General features: G+C 43.8%; 1 protein-coding gene across 1 annotated transcript in view; it reads left to right on the top strand.

The window, feature by feature from the left end:
• Positions 1–20,726, top strand: part of DECR1 (2,4-dienoyl-CoA reductase 1) — an 81,764-nt gene that overhangs the window by 23,804 nt on the left and 37,234 nt on the right. The window lies entirely within an intron of this gene.

Below are 20,726 nucleotides of genomic sequence, written 5' to 3' on the forward strand. Positions count from 1 at the left end.
CAAATTTATTAAAAATAAAAGAACAAAATCGCATGTACATAAGTATTCACAGCCTTTGCTCAATGCTTTTTTGAAACACCTTTTGATACCAGTTACAGCCTCAAGTCTTTGAGTATGAAGCTACAAGCTTGCCACACCTATTTTTGGGCAGTTTCTCTCATTCTTCTTTGCAGGACCTCTTAAACGTCAACAGCCATTTTCAGATCTCTCCAGAGTTGTGTGATCGGGTTCCACTCTAGGCTTTGGCTGGGCCACTTGAGGACATTCACAGAATTGTCCCCTAGCCACTCCTTTGTGCTTAGGGTCGTTGTCCTGTTGGAAGATGAACCTTTGCCCCAGTCTGAGGTCCAGAGCGCTCTGGAGCAGGTTTTCTTCGAGATGTCTCTGTACATTGCTGCAATAATCTTTCCATCAAACCTGACTAGTCTCCAGTTTCTGCCATTGACAAACATCCCCACTGCATGAGGCTGCCACCACCATGCGTCACTGTAGGGATGGTATTGGCCAGGTGATGAGTGGTGCCTGGTTTCCTCCAGACATGACGGTTGCCATTCAGGCCAAAGAGTTTAATCTTTGTTTCATCAGAGCAGAGAGTTTTGTTTCTCATGGTCAGAGTCCTTCATATGCCTTTTGGCAAACGCCAGGCAGGCTGTCATGTGCCTTTTACTGAGAAGTGGCTTCTGCCTGGCCACTCTACCATACAGGACTGATTGGAGTGCTGCAGAGGTAGTTGTTCTTCTGGAAGGTTCTCCTCTCTCCACAGAGAAATGCTGGAGCTCTGTCAGAGTGACCATCTGGTTGTTGATCACCTCCCTGACTAAGGCTCTTTTCTCCAGATCGCTCAGTTTGGCTGGGTGGCCGAGTCCTGGTGGTTCCAAACGTCTTTTATTAATGGATGATGGAGGTCACTGTGCTCATTTTAATGCTGCAAAAAAAAAAACTCTGTACCCTTCCCCAGATCTGTGCCTTGATTCAATCCTGTCTCGGAGGTCTACAGATAATTCCTTAGACTTCATGGCTTGGTTTGTGCTCTTGCATGCACTGTGGGACCTCCTTATATAGACAGGTGTGTGCCTTTCCAAATCATGTCCAATAAACTGAACTTGCCACAGGTGCACACCAATCAAGTTGCAGAAACATCTCAAGGATGATCAGTGGAAACGGGATGCACCTGAGCTCAATTTTAAGTGTCATGGCAAAGGCTGTGAATACTTATGTATATGGAATTTTTTACATTTTTTTTTTTTTTTTTTTTTTTTTTTTTTTATTTAATAAATTTGCAAGGGTTTTAGGCTCCATGCACACTGAAGCTGATAAACTGCAGTTTATTGGAGTTTGGGCGTTTTTTGTAAAAGCCCATAAACTCCACTCTATGTTAGCCTATGTGTCCATGCACACATGGACGTTTTTCAGCTTTAATGAGCAGTGGAGTTTATGGGCTTTTTTCTGAACGCCAGAAATTCGCGTTCAAAGTGCCGTTTTTCAGCGGCAAAAAACGACAAACGCTTGTAAACGCTCGTTCATTAGTGTTCGGCATTCTATTTTTCAATGCATTGTGGGATTTTTGGAGTGTCCTCTGTGTATTTTTATAAAAAAACGCCCATTAACGCTAACGCTGTAAAACGCTCATAAACGCTAGTATAAAACGCTGTTAAAAGAAGGTTTTTCAACCAGCGTTTTCTGCCAGCAATCTGGCGTCCAGAAATAGCTTTTTTGAGCTTCAGTGTGCATGGAGCCTTAAACAACCTTCTTTCACATTGTCATTATGGGTATTTGTTTGTAGAATTTTCAGGAAAATAATGAATTTTAATCCATTTTGAAATGAGGCTGTAACATAACAAAATGTGGAAAACTGCTGTGAATACTTTCCAGATGTACTGTATATTGCTTTTAACATATTGTCATGTTAATTCATCTCCTCAACAAACCATTTCATGATGGAACATGTTTGCCTGAAAACAAATGACTAACCTCCCACAGCAAGTCTTCTCAGTCCTGCACCTCATCCATGGTGTATGTGTGTGTATTTGTAGCCTTGTGCTTTGCAGGGAAACGAAATCCACACATCCCTGCTGACAGGGAGGAGCTCTGCCTTGTTTACATAGTCAGAGCTCCATCCCTTGTCTCTCCTCGCTGAACAGTAGGTGCCGGGGGACATCTATTGGCTGGCACCTGCTCATCGGCATCTGCTTTGACTGACCACAGCAGAAGCGGCACCCCAGCACACCGCCTATGCGGAAGTGCAGAATCCCATGTGTGCGATTCTGAACAGATGCTCTGTAGCAGTAAATATGCTAGAGGGTGGTCGCTAAATGGTTAATTCCCCCCCCCCCCCATATAATTTTTTTGTTGTTGTTTGTTTTGTTTTTACTTGTTTTTGGTTTTAATTTGTTAGGTACGTTTTACTTACAAGTTTATATAAAGGGGCCCCAAAAAATGTATACACACTTCAACATGAAGAAAAAGTATATACATAAAAATTAGATAAAATATAATAATAAATTATTAGATTTATATAAGCATCAATGGGTAGCTGTAAGTAATAGATGAATAATGCAAACACTTTAGGTAATCAAAATGGTCAACATTAGCATCCTGAGGACAGAAACGCATGCATCCAGGTCACCTATGCGTGAAAACGTCAATTGTGATACATGTTACACATCGCAACGCACATCAGAGTGAGAGCAATAATTCTAATGGGGACATCTTCACTGACAATCGAGGTACTGATCATCAGTGTTCTGATGATCAGTGCTGCATATTCGTGCAGCCTCATCGAGGAGAAAAATAATTTCTTTACAAAATTTTAGAACCGAAACGAAAGAAAACTTTCTTTGAAAAAAAATTTTTTTTTTAGTTTGTTTAGCAAAAAATAAAAAAAATCCAGTGGTGATTAAATACCACCAAAAGAAAGCCCTGTCTCAAAAAATGTTGGGTACAGCGTTGCAAGATGTGCAATTATGTGCAATTATCATTAAAAGTGTGACTGCGCTGAAAGATGAAATTTGCCCTGGGCAGGAAAAGGGGGGAAAAGTACCCGGTAGGGGAAGTGGTTAATCGGGTTAGACACAGTGTAACCTGATGTACTGCATGCTCAACAGAATACATTATAACAGGGCTTGACAAACTCCAGGCGCCAGGTCGCCATGGCGACCAGAAATCGCACCCTGACGTCTAGGCTGCCACCAGCCCACTCACTGCCATAACATAACTGCCCCAGACATCATTAACATCGACTGCCGTCCTCCTCCGTTCTTCTTGCCAGAGCCGCTGAGAGACAAGGATCTGTCAGATTTGAGCTTGATGTCGGGGTGGGCGGGACCCAGCAGTGATTAAACTCCAGCCAATGGGATCTGGGCGAGCTGCTAAGTGCATGTGGCCCTGCCCCTTTTCTTAAGCAGCCCAATCATTGGCTGGTGTATGATAGCTGCTGGGTCCTGCCCACCCTGGCCGGGTCCTGCCCACCCCCTGACATTCAGCTAATTTCCGACAGCTCCTCTCTCCTCTGTTACTTGTCAGTTTCACACAGAGTGCTCAGTGTCACCTGCCAGTGCCACATGCCACCGTCAATCGGTGCCACCGCCAATCGGTGCTAACCATGTGCCTGCCAGTGCCACCTACCATCACCAGCCAGTGCCAATAGTGCCACCTGTCAGTGCTGCCTGCCAGTGCCAACCAATGCCACCTGCCATTGCCACCTGCTAGTGCCATCTTTCAGATCCACGTGCCATGGCCAATCGGTGCCATCTGCCAGTTCCAATCCAGTGCCACCTGCCTAACCCAACCAGTGGCACCTGCCAGAGCCAACCAGTTCCATCTGTTGCCAGCTTTACTCTTTCTGGTCAGCCCATAACCCTGATGTAACAGCGTTACATTGGAGTTATTGGCTAGGTGCTCCGTTGCGAGTTTGGGTTAGGGGGTGAAAATTACTGCCTTACCCCTGGAGCTGATAATCCATACCACTCTAAAAAAAAAACTGGCTCCTAACTTTTTTTAACTGGCTCCTAGATTAAAAGCAAATTTGTCAATCCCTGCATTATAATATGTTTGCTAAACTGCATTGTCTACCTCCTACACTAAGTGGTTGCATCATGTACTTTTTAAATGAAAATAAAGAAAGAAAAGATTAACGAATGAGCTTGTTTCTTTTGGTTTCGGTGAACATTTTTGACTTCTAGGGTATCCTGGGACTTGTAGTTTGACCACAGAAGGTCAATCAGCATTTCTGCGAAGACTAGCACAGACGTAATGCTTAACTGTGTTCTATCTACCTGTATTCTCCTCCACATGTCTTCTCTCTCTCTCTCTCTCTCTCTCTCTCTCTCTCTCTGTGGTCTCTACATGTCTTCTCTCTGAACTCATTCATTCACTTTATCACCTGCTGGACATGAATTGGTAACAGATGTGTCACATCACTCCTCGGTTCCCTTTTAGTTCTGCCTTCTGAGACCTTCTCCTCATCCTGATATATCTTCCTATGGCGGCACGCTTTGCATTTGCACCGCTGTATTAGTGCTGTGCCTGGAAGGCTGATGAAAGCAAATGGACACCTCTCTTATTAAAGTGTTCTCTCTATTCTGTTTGAAGTATAATGTCCACTGTTTAGCAGGTGAGCAGGAAAAATAGATGGAACTGCTTGTAACCCTTAAAAGGATTTCTTGGTATAAATATTAACGCTTTGTGCAAACACTAAGCTGAGCAATATTACTGGCCTGGAAACTTTCGTCTAGAAAATGTTATCAAGTAAACTGATTTCAAGAATACTTCCAAAATCTGAAAGCAGTGCTCATTGGTTACCATTAATGCAGTGGCCAAATGATTGAAGAGATTTTCCACTTTCCTTGGAAATCCTGTTCAGATTTTGTACAGCTGCTGATTGAAAACTATTCAGCCCTAGAGAACATAATTGACATCATTACACATAATTTTCACTGGTTTATGTGAAATGTTTTACAACCTTCATAGATATATAAAAAGTCTTTCAGGAGATCATCGGAACAGAATATATCAAATTTTTTGTCTTGTGGCGCACCAAAAAGATCAAACATTTCCTCTATCCGCCATCTACTATCCACCTCATTTGTGTGGATGGACAAATCTTTTAAAAATTCTTTTTTTTTTTTTCCGTTAAGCCCGCTAGCTGAAAGAAGAAACTTCTTTATTTGTTTTATTGTTAGCTTTGGATAAAATGGAGATGTATTTGAACACCTGCCAATTTGTATTGTGGTCTGTGCCCCCATTAAGGATAATATAGTTCTCTCGCTTTTTCTCTGTCTGTGTGTGTCTCTCATCATTGACATCAGGACACTAAGGCTGGGTTTACACTGCAGCACACTCCAGCTCACAGCAAAAGACGCACACGACTCGTGTGCAATTCCCACCGGAATGTGGCTCTAATAGAGAATCGGTCACAATCTCCTGCTATGCAAATTGGATGCGGAGAAACCCGCGTCCAATTCGCAATAGTGTGAATCCAGTCTTCTACAGGGGATATCTTCCAATGGTGACGCAGTGGGATTCCCTTTTTTTTTTTTTTTTTTTTTTTTTTTAAGGGATTTCTCCTCCCTTTCTTTTTCGGCTACGGGACAGGAAGCAAAGGGGAGGAACTCCCAATGGGACACAGATGGCCACAAAAACTGACACCGGTTATAAAACTCTCTTGGGCCCCTTTTACACGGGCTTGTCCATGTATGGACTCCGCTTTGCTCTGCAGGAATCACTCCGCTGATCCCCACCCGCTGAGCAGGTGAATGGCAGGTCCGTCTCCACTCACTGTGCGGAGATGGATCTGTCAAAGCCCTGCTGTTCTCTATGGAGATTGGATGAAAATGGACCGCCTGTCTGTCTTTCATCCACACCGTATCGAATTGGGTAGTGGCGGATGTCAGCGGACATGTAACGGATGACATTCGCCCACTCCATAGAAGTGAATGGAGCCTCTGATGAGGTCCGCCTTTACAGGCGGACCTGATCGAAAAGCCTGTGTGAAAGGGGCCTTACTCTACCTACACAATGAAAAAAAGTCTGACTCGCCGCTTACTGTAAATGAATGATGAGTAAGATTATAAGGAAATTGGCAACCTTTAAATTCTCAATACATGTGCCATAGATAGCCAGTTCTTTTTCAATGGCTCCCCAGCACACGGAGGCAGTTCAGTTAAGCTGCAATATATTGTGGTGTGCTGCATGTCTGTTTTGGGTACAGTGGCAACCCATTGAAATTAAAAAGCTGCCTGAATGCAACACACTTTACAATGCCCCTAAGCAGACCAGTGTTAATGGGCCCTAAATAAATAAATAAGTTTTTAGCCCCCCAAAAAAAAATAAAAAATCTACTCCAGCAGCAGGTTGGCTTAAAGATCCATTTACATCAGTTATCTGTTTTAAGTGCATTTCGTGCATGCATGTTAATGTGCAAAACAGAACATTCATTTTATTGGACTACAAAAAGCACCTCCATGGATCTAAAACAGTACCTGCTGCATCTGGTAATGTGGTGCACTTTGCACTTTAACTCATGGTAGTGTGGTGTGGGGCAATACCTCCAGCTAAAGTCATTTTGAAGCTGAGATTTTTAAGGCCAATTAATGGCTACATTGTGCAGGCCATTTTTCAGTGGTATTGGGAGAGGATGTGAATGAGGGGCAAGTGAGGTTATGCAAACCAAATTGGAAATCCTTTATATGTCGTCATGGGATTCTGCTGATGGAGTTTGGCTTTTACCCAGAGCTTTAGTTTTAGTATTATCCCAGTTTTTGAGAATTGTTTTTTCTAGTCCACTAAACCAAGTAAACAAAACAATTGGGTTCCAAATAATTTTCCTTGCAAATCCATGATTTTCCTAATCGCTGCAGATCACCTGTCTCTGTGACACTAGTTAAACAAAACACCCAGAGAACTGATACACCTGTTAATATCAGACAACCTGTTTGTGAACTGCCATGCAGGACTGTTAAACAGTTTACACACCATGTTCGGTATTGTATAATGCCTGAGAAAAGACTCTAAGCAGTTTTAAAAAAATATATATATAATTTTTTTTTTTTTTTTTTTTACTTAAAGCGGGAGTCCGCCAAATTTTTTTTTTTTTTTTTTTAAAGCCAGCAGCTACAAATACTGCAGCTGCTGACTTTTAAAATGATGACACTTACCCGCCCAGCGCACCCGCGATGTCGGCACCCGAAGCCCATCTCTCGATCGTCTCTCGGGTGCTGCCGCCGCCATCTTGGGTATGGGAATCGGAAAGTGGAGCCTTTCGGCTTCATTTCGCAGTTCCCTACTGCGCATGCGCGAGTCGCGCTGCGCAATAAGGATGGTCCCCGCTGTCTCTGGGATCCGTGTGTTTCCCAGCAGGCAGCGGGGGACCTTCGGAAAGGGGCGTAGATTCTGCAGAATCTACGCCGAAAGTGGGTGCAGATACCTGTACTGTACAGGTACCTGCACCCCCTCCCCCCTGAAAGGTGCCAATTGTGGCGCCGGAGGGGGGGAGGGTTCAAATGAGCGGAAGGTCCACTTTAGGGTGGACCTCCGCTTTAAAGCATACTATCCACTTTTGCAGTCAAATTTCAGAAGATCCCGCTGTATGTGTTCCCATTCATACAGCGTAGTTATAAAAAGTGTGGGGGGTTTTTTTTTTTTTTTTTTTTTTTCATACATCATGGGACACAGACAGGCTAATATTCATTACCTGCTGTGTTATACGCCATCTCCAGGTGAATGGGCACTGGTAGACCAAAGGTCTTTGGACAGGAAGTGATCCCCTATATAACTCCTCCAATACAGGAAGTACTTCTTTTGTTTTTTACCAAGGTGGATGGCATGGTTGTTGGAGCTGTCTGAGCTCCAGATTTCTAGTCCCACAAACGGTTCTTAAATGAATCAAGCGATTGACGGATCGGATCTATTTGATGCAGGGTTTATATGCTTGGATAAATGGTACCCGAGCCTCGCAAGGAAGACTCTCAAGATCCTGCGAGGTTTTGCCTGTAATGCAGCCTCTGGGCGCTGCACACTGAGTAGTGGAATCTTTGACACCACAGCGCTAAGGCATTCCTGCAGGGTGCTGTACATGTCCAAGGGAGTGGACCCTAAACATGAAAAGGGTACCTAGTCCTTGAAGGTCCTCAAGTGACAGGAGCCCGCCGTGATCGGTGAAGTTTGGGCTATTAATTTCTAAGCTGCCCTGCACCTGGATGGGTAAGTGAAACCCCTTTTTTATTATTGTGGGGTGTCCCAGTGATTGTAACAGTCAAGCTAACTAGAGGCCTGTGAACATAGGGGGGAGTTTTGGGCTAGCTGTGCTGTGCTAGTTGTTTTTTTTTTTTTTTTTTTTTTTGCTTGTGTCTGGCTGTTTGTTACCTGTATGATGGTGCACGACGGTGTGCCATTTCGCCTTGGTTCACCATGGCGCACATGCGTTCGCAAGAGTGGCACTGTGCTAAGCGTATGTTTGGTGGCCAATACACACATGCATTTGCAAAAGCGCAGTTGGACTTAGCAGTGTTTTGGCAGCCATGGCGCAGGCGACTTTGCCGCACTTGCACTGTAGCCTTTATCAGGGCGCACCATGATTCACGTCATAAGCGAATACAGCCACACCAGTTTGCCTGGACTGTGTGCATGCGCACGCACAGAACGTTCCGGTGCACACCCAGCTTATTTAAGCTGTGTAGGCCAAGCATGCGGTGCTTCCAGAAGGCAGCTGTGGGACACAGCAGCTCTGAGCAGACACTTGCAGCGGTTCATTTTTCCTTACCCGGGTCATGTGAGTCACCAAGTGTTGCTTGGCAGCCTAAAGGTGCTTTAGCAGGATTGTTACATAGAGGCTTGGTGAGCCCTATTAAAGGGTCTCCCTTCTGAGGTGTTTTAATACTATACCCTTCCTACCTCCCTTCATGCAGACACGACTGTCCAAATTACTACGGAGACTGGTGTTGTGCAGAAACCCCTTTGTGGCCACGAATATAATCAAAATATGGGAGGGGTGGACCTCAACGACCAGCTGTTGGTGCCGTACCTAGTTGCCCGTAAGACCAGGCGCTGGTACCAGAAAGTGTCTTATTTATTTCAATTGGCTTTGAACGCTCATGTTCTATACAGAGCTTTAGGACGGACTGGATCCTTCCTTGAATTCCAGGAAGAGATCGTCCGAGCCCTTCTCTTTCCAGACGGTGCTCCACCTCACCTTTCCCAACCAAATGCAGTAAGCTGGCTGCATGAGAGGCATTTTCCTTATGTCCTCCCGAGTACCCCTACCCAATGAGCCCCCCAAAATGTCGTGTCTGCAGCAAGCACTGATAGAGGCATAACACACGTTGTTATTGTCCCTCTTGTCCTGACAATCCTGGTCTTTGCATTGGTGACTGTTTTGAATGCTACCATACACTAGTTGAGTATTGGCATAGGGTACAGCACTGCACAGACTAAGCACACTTTCACAGTGTCTCCAAAGATGCCATCGCATTTTGAGAGACCCAAACCACTGGAACTGTTACAACCGTTAGTTACAAAAAAGTGTGTGTGTGTATGTGTGTGTATATGTATATGTGTGTGTGTGTGTGTGTGTGTGTGTGTATATATATATATATATATATATATATATATATATATATATATATAATATATGAGAGAGGTGTTTTTCTCTCTATTGCGCGAATCGCCGTACTGGTACGGTGGTTCGTTGTAGAGAGATGGTGAGTGGGAGGCGCGGCCGACAGCTGCAATGCCGTCGGGCATACCCACCGATCAATCTTCTTCCCTGTGTTTGTCTTTTCTTTTCTTTTTTTTTTTTTCAAGAAAATGAAAATGCGTTTGCGTGTGTGTGGGGGGGGGGTTAATGAAAACCCACCATTTTAATCTGTAGGGCCTTTGCTTTAAAAATATATATAATGTATGGGGGTTCGAAGGAATTTCAAATTGCAAATTTTTTTTTATTTTTTCATGTAAACAAAAAGTGTCAGAAAGGGCTTTGTCTTCAAGTGGTTAGAAGAGTGGGTGATGTGACATAAGCTTCTAAATGTTGTGCATAAAATGCCAGGACAGTTTCAAACCCCCCCCCCCCCCCCCCAAATGACCCCATTTTGAAAAGTAGATACCCCAAGTTATTTGCTGAGGCATGTTGAGTCCATGGAATATTTTATATTCTGACAAGTTGCAGGAAAATGACAAACTTTTTTTTTTTTTTTTTCACAAAGCTGTCACTAAATGATATATTTCTCACACATGCCATGGACATATGTGGAATTGCACCTCAAAATACATTCTGCTGCTTCTCCTGAGTACGGCGATACCACATGTGTGGGAATTTGCCAACGTTATGGGGGCCCCGAAAACCAATCGCCGCCTTCAGGATTACATTTTTGATTTCACTCCTCACTACCTATCAGTTTCGAAAGGCCATAAAATGCCAAAATAGCACAAAATCACCCCATTTTGGAAAGTAGACACCCCAAGCTATTTTCTGAGAGGCATGTTGAGCCCATTGGATATTACATTTTTTTTTTTTCCCCAAGTGATTGAATAATGACAAAAAAATTTTTGTCACTAAATACTATATTGCTCACATATGCCATGGTTATATGTGGAAGAATTGCACCCCAAAATGCATTCTGCTGCTTCTCCTGAGTACAGGGATACCACATGTGTGGGACTTTTTGGGAGCCTAGCCGCGTACAGGGCCCCAAAAACCAATCACCGCCTTCAGGATTTCTAATGGCGTAAATTTGATTTCACTCCTCACTACCTAGTATTTTATGGCCTTCAAAACTGTGATAGGAGTGAAATCGGGGGCGTGGCCTGAACGCTGAGGAGAATGGCAGCTTGATTCCTGTGCTCCCGCTGACACGGAGGGAAAACGGCTCGAAACGGAGGTATACTTACCAGCCTGACTTACAAACCGACATGGGAACGTCCTCCCGCGGGTCCTCCACATCCCGATCTAGGTCCCCTCGCGACCTAACAAACAGGGCGACTCAAAACATACCTGACATGTTCCGCTCCCAGGCCGGCAATATGGCGCCCACATGAGGCTCACCTCCCCCTCCCAACTCTGCAAGCTCCACACGGCCTTCCTCTGCCAATGGAGAAATTATCCTTGCTCCACAGCAGCACCCCAGTCTCAATGATCTTAGATCTGTGGCTGCAGATATCAAAGATACGCTGACGGCGGCGATCTCAGACCTTCGGATTGACATCCAGGCGATCGCAGGCAGAGTGCAAGACGTGGAACAGAGGACAGCACAACATTCGGCTGTGATCCGCCGATCCTGTCAAGTCATTGATACGCACACCATGCAACTGAGAGAGCTGAACCGTCACATGGAAGACTTGGACAATCGCGGCAGACGCCACAATCTCCGCCTCCGAGGCCTTCCAGAGTCGATCGAAGCAGAACACCTGCAAGCTGAGGTGATAGGCCTCTTTAACATCATCCTGGAAAGAGACCCTGTGACACCTATAGGCCTGGAACGTATTCATCGCGCCCTCCGCCCACGCGGCAAGGACTCTGATCCACCCCGGGATGTGGTCTGCTGTGTAATAGACTATCAACTTAAAGAGGACATCCTTAGGCAAGCTCGCACCAAGAACCCGCTGTTATATAAAGATGTGGCGGTCCGTTTATTTCAAGACCTATCCTCCATTACTTTACAACGCCGCAAAGAACTCCACCCTCTACTGGATGTCCTTCGCGCCAAGGGGATCCCGTACCGTTGGAAATACCCATTTGCTCTATCGGCTTCCTCACAGGGCCGCTCCGCAATTCTCAGGGTCCCTGAAGACCTCAGGCGTTTTTGTGCTACGCTGGAAATTCCTTACACAGAGGTCCCTGACTGGTATGCAGAATTTCGTCCGCAGTCTGCAAGACGTCCACCACCAGGAGCCGAACCGATGGACACCCAAGAGCACCGTAACCGTAGGCAGCGTTCGCCTTCAGACGACAGAGCTCGCGACTTGGCGCTGAGCTCCACTTATGGATCCAGTCCATCAAAAGCACCGCATACAAGACGGGCTCGCAGGGATCGCTGAATTGAGCCACTTCATGTCCAACCATCCAGCTAAGTGGCTATACTTGCCTAATCGGCCCTTCTACTTTTTTTTTTTTTTTTTTTTTTTCCCTTGCTGTTCAGATTAACTTTATTGTGCTCCCCTTTTTAGAAATGCCTGACTTTACTTATAAGCCGAGCGGCTCTCACCAGTTTATCTAAGCTATTCTTACCCCTCTGAAATGAGGGATTTCATTGACCATATACTGTGCGCAAGAGACTGTCTGTTACAGGTTTACGGTTCACCTAACCCCCCAAATCCGAGATTGGATCTGCTGTAGGCCCGCATACCCAGTGTGTTTTTGGGCCTGAAATATATTTTTCTTTCTTCTTTTTTTGTTTTGTTTATTCCCTTTATTTATCTCTTCCGAGGGATGATCTGCACGGATTTGATGACATGGCCCTCATGTCTTAGTCACACACTGACCACATACGCCCATCTTCTGAGGTATTGTGTGCCCTTTTACTGGGCTGTTTAATGAGAAGTCACGTAATCGGCGTCAACAACTCCACCAGACTACGATGGCCCCTGCGCTCTGGAGACTGATCTCCTGTCGCGCGACCTGCTCTCCACCCATACTCCCTGATTAGGGAAAGCTGGTAACACGACCCGTGCAGGTCGTCCTTCGTTGCTTATGTTCACTAGTTTTGGGTACTTTTTTATACTGGGATATGTACTCCCCCCTCCTTTAATAGGAGACATGATCTGTTTGATGGCCATTGCTAATCGATCCCAAATAGGGTCCAACCTTATTATCCAGGGCCGACATCCTTAATTTCTTGCGGGAGAGGTAGTTCTGTCTGCCAGAACACATACACCCCCTTTCCCTCAATACAAGATGGTCACACTATCACTGGCACCAATCCTGCCAAAATTAGGTTCAACGGAAGGTTCCCACATGGCCACAGCTCCCGAAACTGCAGCGTCTTTTATAATTAAAATAGTTCCCTGGCTTCCAACCAGGGCCTATAGCAGTTCCTCAGTTGGGTTTATACCCCCTTTATATGATAAACACGAACACCCATATTCTGGGTCAGATACGATGTTACGCACTGGTGGGACGTACTATATAGGGGGCATCAAATCTAGTCTTATGGTCTCACATAACAATGTGAGTGGTATCCTATGTTGGAGAGGATTCCTGGAGATTGTACAAATCCACACGCACATCCACTCCCACATAAGGATGCATCAGATGGGTTCCATTTGAAATCTTTTTTCCTACTGATGTTGGTTTGTCTTGCCCGACTCACATACCCTAGTTTGGGCTCGGATGGTCTCATCCTCACCCAAAACCAGACACTAACCCCACCCGAACTGGGGAGAGTACGGCACATCACAAATACAGACGAAACTGACTTGCTCTGATTGTTTTTGCCGAAGTTTTACTTGTTACCTATTGTTTTCAACCAAGTTCTTATATGGTTTAGTTATGTTTTATTGAATGTTAATGATGGTCACACTAAAGTAGGTCTTGCCTGTTTTACTTATACCATGACCTCCGCATTTATTTATTTATTTTTTTGCCTCACACCGGTTGATAGCTGACCCTTAATCTCTACCCTCTCATGAATCCTTATCCCCCTACCACAGGATCCGAGACGCCTCCTAGTATAGGACACATGTTTCACCTCACAGCCACATTTCACACTTACACAAGTCCCTTTTGACCCCCCTTTATACTTACATTACCTCCTCCATTAGCACCTTCACCAACCCCTCCGTTCAGCAAAATGCACCCCTGATTGTACTACTACTACTTCTCCTCACATCGGACCCCACCCCACACAGAGGTAGTTAGTTTCGCTTCTCTATCCAGATACCTTTCAGCACATATTACCCCTGAATTACCCTGGGTGCACCTTGTGTTGGATATATTCCACACAAGGGTTAGCGAGCTGGTTCTTGCTGCACGCCAGACACCATTAATTGGTTACACTATATATACCCTGTTCCTCTTATCTCAATACTTTTTCAACGCTCAGACGGTACACTGTTCCCCCCCCCTTTTCCAAATTTCGATCTTCCACCTCCCCCCTCACCCGTGTCTTGTTCAGCTTCACTTTAAGTGCAGATAGCATCGCACATACTCCTAACACTTATCACAACTCCAGAAGCTCCGATAGACCATGGCCTCCTCACACCTACGCTCCGCTGCCCTTTCGCTGAAGATGGTCTCTATCAATGCTAAAGGCTTGAATTTTTCCGGAGAAAAGATCCCATCTTCTTCGAGAATGTTACAAATTTTAGAGCGAATATAGTCTGTATCCAAGAAACGCATTTCATGAGAAGTAAAATCCCTCGGCTGTCTGATAGAGCATTCCCCACAGTCTTCCACGCGACCAACGAACAATCTAAAACAAAGGGAGTGTCAACCCTTTTCTCCAAAAACACACCTTTTAAGTTGACAGACTCTCTAAGTGACCCTGAGGGGAGATACCTATTCCTTAAAGGCACCATTCACTCTAAACCTATCACGATAGCAAATATTTATTCTCCCAACACCAAACAAGTTGCATTTTTCCGCACTATATGCGACCTCCTAACCTCCTTTTCTTCAGGAATTTTAATTCTTGGAGGGGACTTTAACATTCCTCTCAACCCGATAATGGACACATCTTCAGGTACCTCAGCTATACCATACAAAGCTTTAAAACAAATCAAATTACAACTCCAACATCTTATGCTTCATGACACCTGGAGAACGCTGAACCCGCAAGATAAAGATTATACCTATTTCTCTCCTCTCCATCAAAAATATTCCCGAATCGATTACTTTTTCATCTCTCAATCCGACATTCCTCTATTAAAAAAAGCCTCAATTGAGCCCATGACATTCTCTGACCACCATCCGATCACCATCTTATTAGAGTTCCCAGACACAACCACCTCGACTAAGACTTGGAGGCTAAATTCTTCCCTACTAAAAGACCCAGTGAATATAGACAATCTCTCCAAACGTATCAAGGAGTACTTCCTATTCAATGACCTCCCAGAAACTCCCGTTCTTATCCAGTGGGAAGCCCATAAACCTGTCATCCGGGGAGAACTTCTAAAATTGTCGGTCACCATTAAAAGAGAATGCCAAGCCAAAATCGCGAAACTTACCTCTCAGATAGGCGCACTGGAGGCCACACACAAACAGACCCTTGCTTTACAAACCTACCAGGAACTGACTCAGGCTAGGAGACTACTATTGGAAGAAATACACTTAAAAACTAAGAGGCAATATATTTTGAGACATAAACTCTTTTACGAACAGGGTAACAAAGCGGGTGGTCTCCTGGCCAGAGCTGTTCAACATAAAAAACAAAGTAACACAGTACATCACATCACCAACAAAAGCGGGACCACTCATGCTTCCAATGAAGCCATAGCCCAACAATTTGTGGAATACTACCAAGCCCTTTATAACTTACCTCTCGACCCCAAAAGCACCCATGATCCAGATGCCAGGAAAATATTCATCAAAGATTTTCTTTCCAAATATTGCCCTACCCCACTATCGCCGGAAGTCAGCCAAAGTTTAAACACCCCTCTCTCGGAAGATGAATTTACAAAGGCCCTGAAAGAAATGAAAGTCGGAAAAGCTCCTGGCCCGGACGGCTTTTCATTACTGTATTACAAAACCTTTAAAGATGTACTCCAACCTCATTTTCTTGCGGCCTTCAGATCCTTTGATTCCAATTCATCTCCCCCTCCACAAATGCTAGAAGCACATATAGCGGTTTTGCCAAAGGAGGGCAAGGATGCATCCCTGGTTACAAACTACCGCCCCATTTCGCTCATCAATGTTGACGTAAAAATTTATGCCAAGATCCTTGCAAATCGTCTGTTACCCCTTCTCCCGTCCCTGATCTCCTTAGACCAAGTAGGATTCGTCCCAGGACGGGAAGGTAGGGACAATACAATAAAAGCATTGAACATTCACCATTGGTTAACCTCTAACAATAAACAGGGATTCTTTCTGTCTCTTGATGCCGAGAAGGCGTTTGACAGAGTGGCCTGGGACTACATAGACTTGGTCTTATCCACTATCGGCATCCCGGATACATTGTTGTCATATATACGTGCATTGTACACTCGACCTATTGCTAGGGTCCGGGTCAATGGCCACCTGTCAAACGCCTTCCAACTCCATAATGGTACTAGACAAGGCTGCCCCCTTTCGCCCCTACTCTTTGTCCTTACCCTAGAACCCCTGCTCAATAAAATTAGGCTTAATCCAGACATTAACGGCATCACAATCAAACATCGCACCTATAAATTAGTGGCCTTTGCTGACGACCTTCTTCTCTTTTTGACCAATCCGCACATTTCTATCCCCAATCTTCTAAACGACCTAGATCTTTTTAATTCCATCTCTAATCTGAAAATAAATTACTCTAAATCTAACGCCTTGAACATATCCTTACCCACAGAAATGGTCTCACAATGCCAATCCAACTTTCCCTTCAATTGGGCTAAGCATTCAATTACTTACCTGGGCATCAAATTACCCACATCCCTCTCCAACCTTTTCCAAGAAAATTTTGCTCCTACCTTGAGAGAAATCAGGGAGGATCTTAAAAGGTGGAATGCCCTACGGATCTCCTGGTTTGGCAGGGCTGCCCTCCTTAAAATGTCGATTCTACCGCGTGTCCTTTATTTGTTGCAAACAATCCCGATACACATTCCAGTCTCTTTTTTTTTAATTCCTATAGACAAGCATGCTCCTCCTTTATCTGGCAACATAAGAAGCCCAGAATCCAATTTGCCCGCCTTGTTCTTCCCAAAGATAGAGGTGGAATAGCCCTCCCTGACCTACGCAGATACTACTGGGCAACGCATCTATCCAGAATAGTAGACTGGAATGTCCATCAGGAGGTAAAAGATTGGGTTTTCTTAGAACGCTCCACCACTCCACAACCTTTAGGCTCGTTACCCTGGGTTCACCCACGTCACATTCAAATGCACAACAAACACCCCTTGATTGGGGCCACACTGAATACTTTTTACCAAATGACCAAAAAAGTGACACTGAACCCTGAGATAGGTCCTCTTACTCCACTCCGTGGCAATCCGGCTTTTCCCCCAGGACTGAGCAGTGATTTTCTTACTCAAATCTGGCCTTACAAAGACCTCCAAGCCCGACACTTTTTTACTAAAAGAGGTGCCCTCCTCTCCCTGGAGGAGCTGAATACTATCACGTTCCCCAACCGCATCCCCTTTGGACTTATAGACAAATTCACCATTTCCTGTATAGCAGGATTAACGTCCCACATTGGACGAGAGATTTAAACACACTTGAGAACTTATGCTCCCAAGATACTCCTCAGAGGCACCTCATATCTATCCTCTACTCATCACTCTTCACAGGTAGCTCAGCGTTCTCCAGCGCACCTTTTTCCTCATGGGAACGGGAGCTTGACGTCCAGCTCTCGGACTCGGACTGGTCCACAATTTGTAGCTACGTACACAAGGGTTCACTTAATGTAGCAATACAAGAATGTGGTTACAAAATACTTTCTAAATGGTATAGGACGCCCTCACTGCTCCACAAGTTTTCAAATTCCTGCCCAGATAAATGCTGGCGTTGTGGCGCGGTTGAGGGCGACATGCTCCATATCTGGTGGTCGTGCCCTCTCATTCAGAATTTCTGGAAGATGGTCCACGAAACCATCTTTGTGGTCACATCCCAACGCAACGACTTTTCCCCTGCTTCCTACTTACTTCACTTCACCAATATCCCCAAACGATGATATCTCAGATCTCTCAATATGTACATGACCAATGCAGCAAGACAATGTATCCCCTGCCATTGGGGTACTTCTTCTACCCCAACGAAAGCTGAATGGTTTCACAGATTGAATAGCACCGAAACCATTGAAGAACTGATCAGCATTTCGCATGAAACCGTTTCCAGATTTACTGCAACATGGTATGACTGGCAGCGTTTTAAATTTACAGATGCTTACCTTAGGAGTGATGGCTAATTTTACTACACATATCTAGCTGAACACCCTTATGTATACTCTTGTCCCTTTTGTACCGCCCCCTCCTCTCCATGTTTACTACAAATACTGATGTCTGTTATACCCTGTTGCTTACAGTATAAGATAGCAATATAAATTACTTTGAATCAATACAATTCAATCCTTTAGTGACTACCGTCTCTAAGAAAATAGTCATTATATTTTTTCTTTGTCTTTTTTTTTTTTTTTTTTTTCTTATATTAGACCTTCATTGATTACAAACCGAGCCTTATATTTCACCTGTTTTGATAACACCTTTGCTTGTATACATCCAAGTATATGTTCTTTATCATACTTGTCTTTTTGCTCTGCAAACATACGTGTAAACATGTACTTGCTTGTTCTTGTTGTTTTCTGCTATCAATAAAATTTAAAAAAAAAAAAAAAAAAAAGGAGTGAAATCAAAAATTTACGGCCTTGGAAATCCTGAAGGCGGTGCTTGGTTTTTGGTGCCCCGTACAAGGCTAGACTCCCAAAAAGTCCCACACATGTGGTATCCCCGTACTCTGAAGAAGCAGCAGAATATATTTTGGGGTGCAATTCCACATACAACCATGGCATGTTTGAGCAATGTATCATTTAGTGACAACTTTTTGGGAAAATTTTAATTTTTTTTGTCACTATTCAATCACTCAAAAAAATGTAATATTCAGTGGGCTCAACATGCCTCTCAGCAATTTCCTTAATTTCCAAAATGGGGTCATTTGGGGGGGGGGGGGGGTGGTACTGTCCTGCCATTTTAGCACCTCAAGAAATGAGATCGGCTGTCATAAACTAAAAGCTGTGTAAATTCCAGGAAATGTACCCTAGTTTGTAGAAGCTATAACTTTTGCGCTTTACACGCTTATTGATACTTTTTGGTAAAAAAAAAAAAAAAGATATGTGGCTGAATACATTTTGGCCTAAATGTAAAAAAAAAGCTACAACTGTGGATCAGGGTAGCAAAAAGCACAGGAAGTTAAGGGTAGGCACCTCGGCATGCTTTCTATACTGTGTGGGGATTAGCCTGTTGAAACATTTCTATGTACGGGTGAACTTCCAATAATGTGATTTAAAAAAAAAACTGTATTTTGATTGGGCATACCAGTTGTATTGAGGGCACTTTCACATTTGTAGAGTGCTGTTGGTTTTTGCCAAAGTATCTAATTAAACCAAGCCAATCGTTTCATTTTTGGACTGTTGACACAATTTTACAACAAAGACAATCTTATGGACAAGAAATGTGCAGTTGCATATCTTCACTGAAAATGGTGTGAGCAGATTATAATTTATAGATATTTTATGAGGTTTTGTAGTGTGCCAATACATTTTGTAAATGGGTCACAACAGGCACTGGACTATATTAGGCAGCAAATCTAATGGAGTTCCCCTAGGCTTTCCCTTAAATTATTAACGCTAAAAATGTATCATCTATCCACAGGGATGTCAAACTCATTCTAGACATTTCTTATGAAGTGTATTATGTACTAATTGAGTTTAGTGTGAATTTGTATGTTGAAGATACTAATCTGCCTAAAGCTTAACAATTTAGTATAAACTGATGAAATAATTTTTCTGTGTCAGGATGGGGACGCTGAGGGTGTTCATTATGCTTCCAAGATGCTAAGGAATGGGGGTTCAATTTTAGAACAGAATAGATCAGTATATAGGCTAGATTAAAACACATGTACAATAAAACGGCAAATTAACTGAAAGTGAGAAGATGAGCTTAATTTGTCCAAGTGTCTTAAAAATGGACCTACCATCATGTGTCAGCATTTTGAACCCACTTTGGAATATGAACAAACAAAAGCATCTCTTCGCACAAAGGTAAAACACTGTTGGGAACCCATTGCGACATTTTTAACATAGGAAAAGACATTCCAGTTATCGACTTTCATTGAGACAGGAAGGCCACACACTGATCATTATTTAGCTGGTCCCTGCTGGACTAAACAGTGAAGGATCCTTGCCATATCATCTGCCATTACCAAGCATCAGGTTGAGCTCTACTGCATTAAACAGAGAAGTGTTAACTGCCATAATGTGTTCACATAAATCATGTATATCATCAAGCCACTGTATTTATTTATTTTTAAATCTTCGAGTACCTTATTCCTGCAGCGCTGTTGTGTGGTCACATGATCTTTCCCTGTTCTTTGCTAACTGCAGGGAGAGCACTTTGGGAGGAGCTTCTATTACCTGCTGATGTATGCTCTCTGCAGTAGGATAACAAAAACACACAACTCACAGTTCTGTCAGAGGAAGAGAGCGATCGTCTGCTCCTAAAGATTAGGAACTGCTATCGGTCTCCTCCAGTGAGTCCCAGCTCCCCACATTTAGAAACTCCTAGCAGGGAAAACCTTTAATCCCTCGATCGCCCCTAGTGTTAACCCCTTCCCTGCCAGTGACATTTAGCAATCTGTGCATTTTTATAGCACTGATCACTGTATAAATGTCAATGTTCCCAAAAAGTGTCCGATTGCAATGTTGCAGGCCTGATTAAAAAATCGTTGATCGCTGCCATTACTAGTAGACTCTAATCCCCTATTTTGTAGACATAACTTTTGCGCAAACCAATATACGCTTATCGCGTTTTGTTTTTTTTCACCAAAAATATGTAGAAGAATATGAAATTATATTCGGCCTAAACTGATGAATACATTCCATTTTTTTTTTGGTGTGGGG

The sequence above is a fragment of the Lithobates pipiens genome, unplaced genomic scaffold (assembly GCF_037356315.1).
Source record: "Lithobates pipiens isolate NorthernLeopardFrog02 unplaced genomic scaffold, aLitPip1_a1.2 Scaffold_19, whole genome shotgun sequence".
Lineage (NCBI taxonomy): Eukaryota > Metazoa > Chordata > Amphibia > Anura > Ranidae > Lithobates > Lithobates pipiens.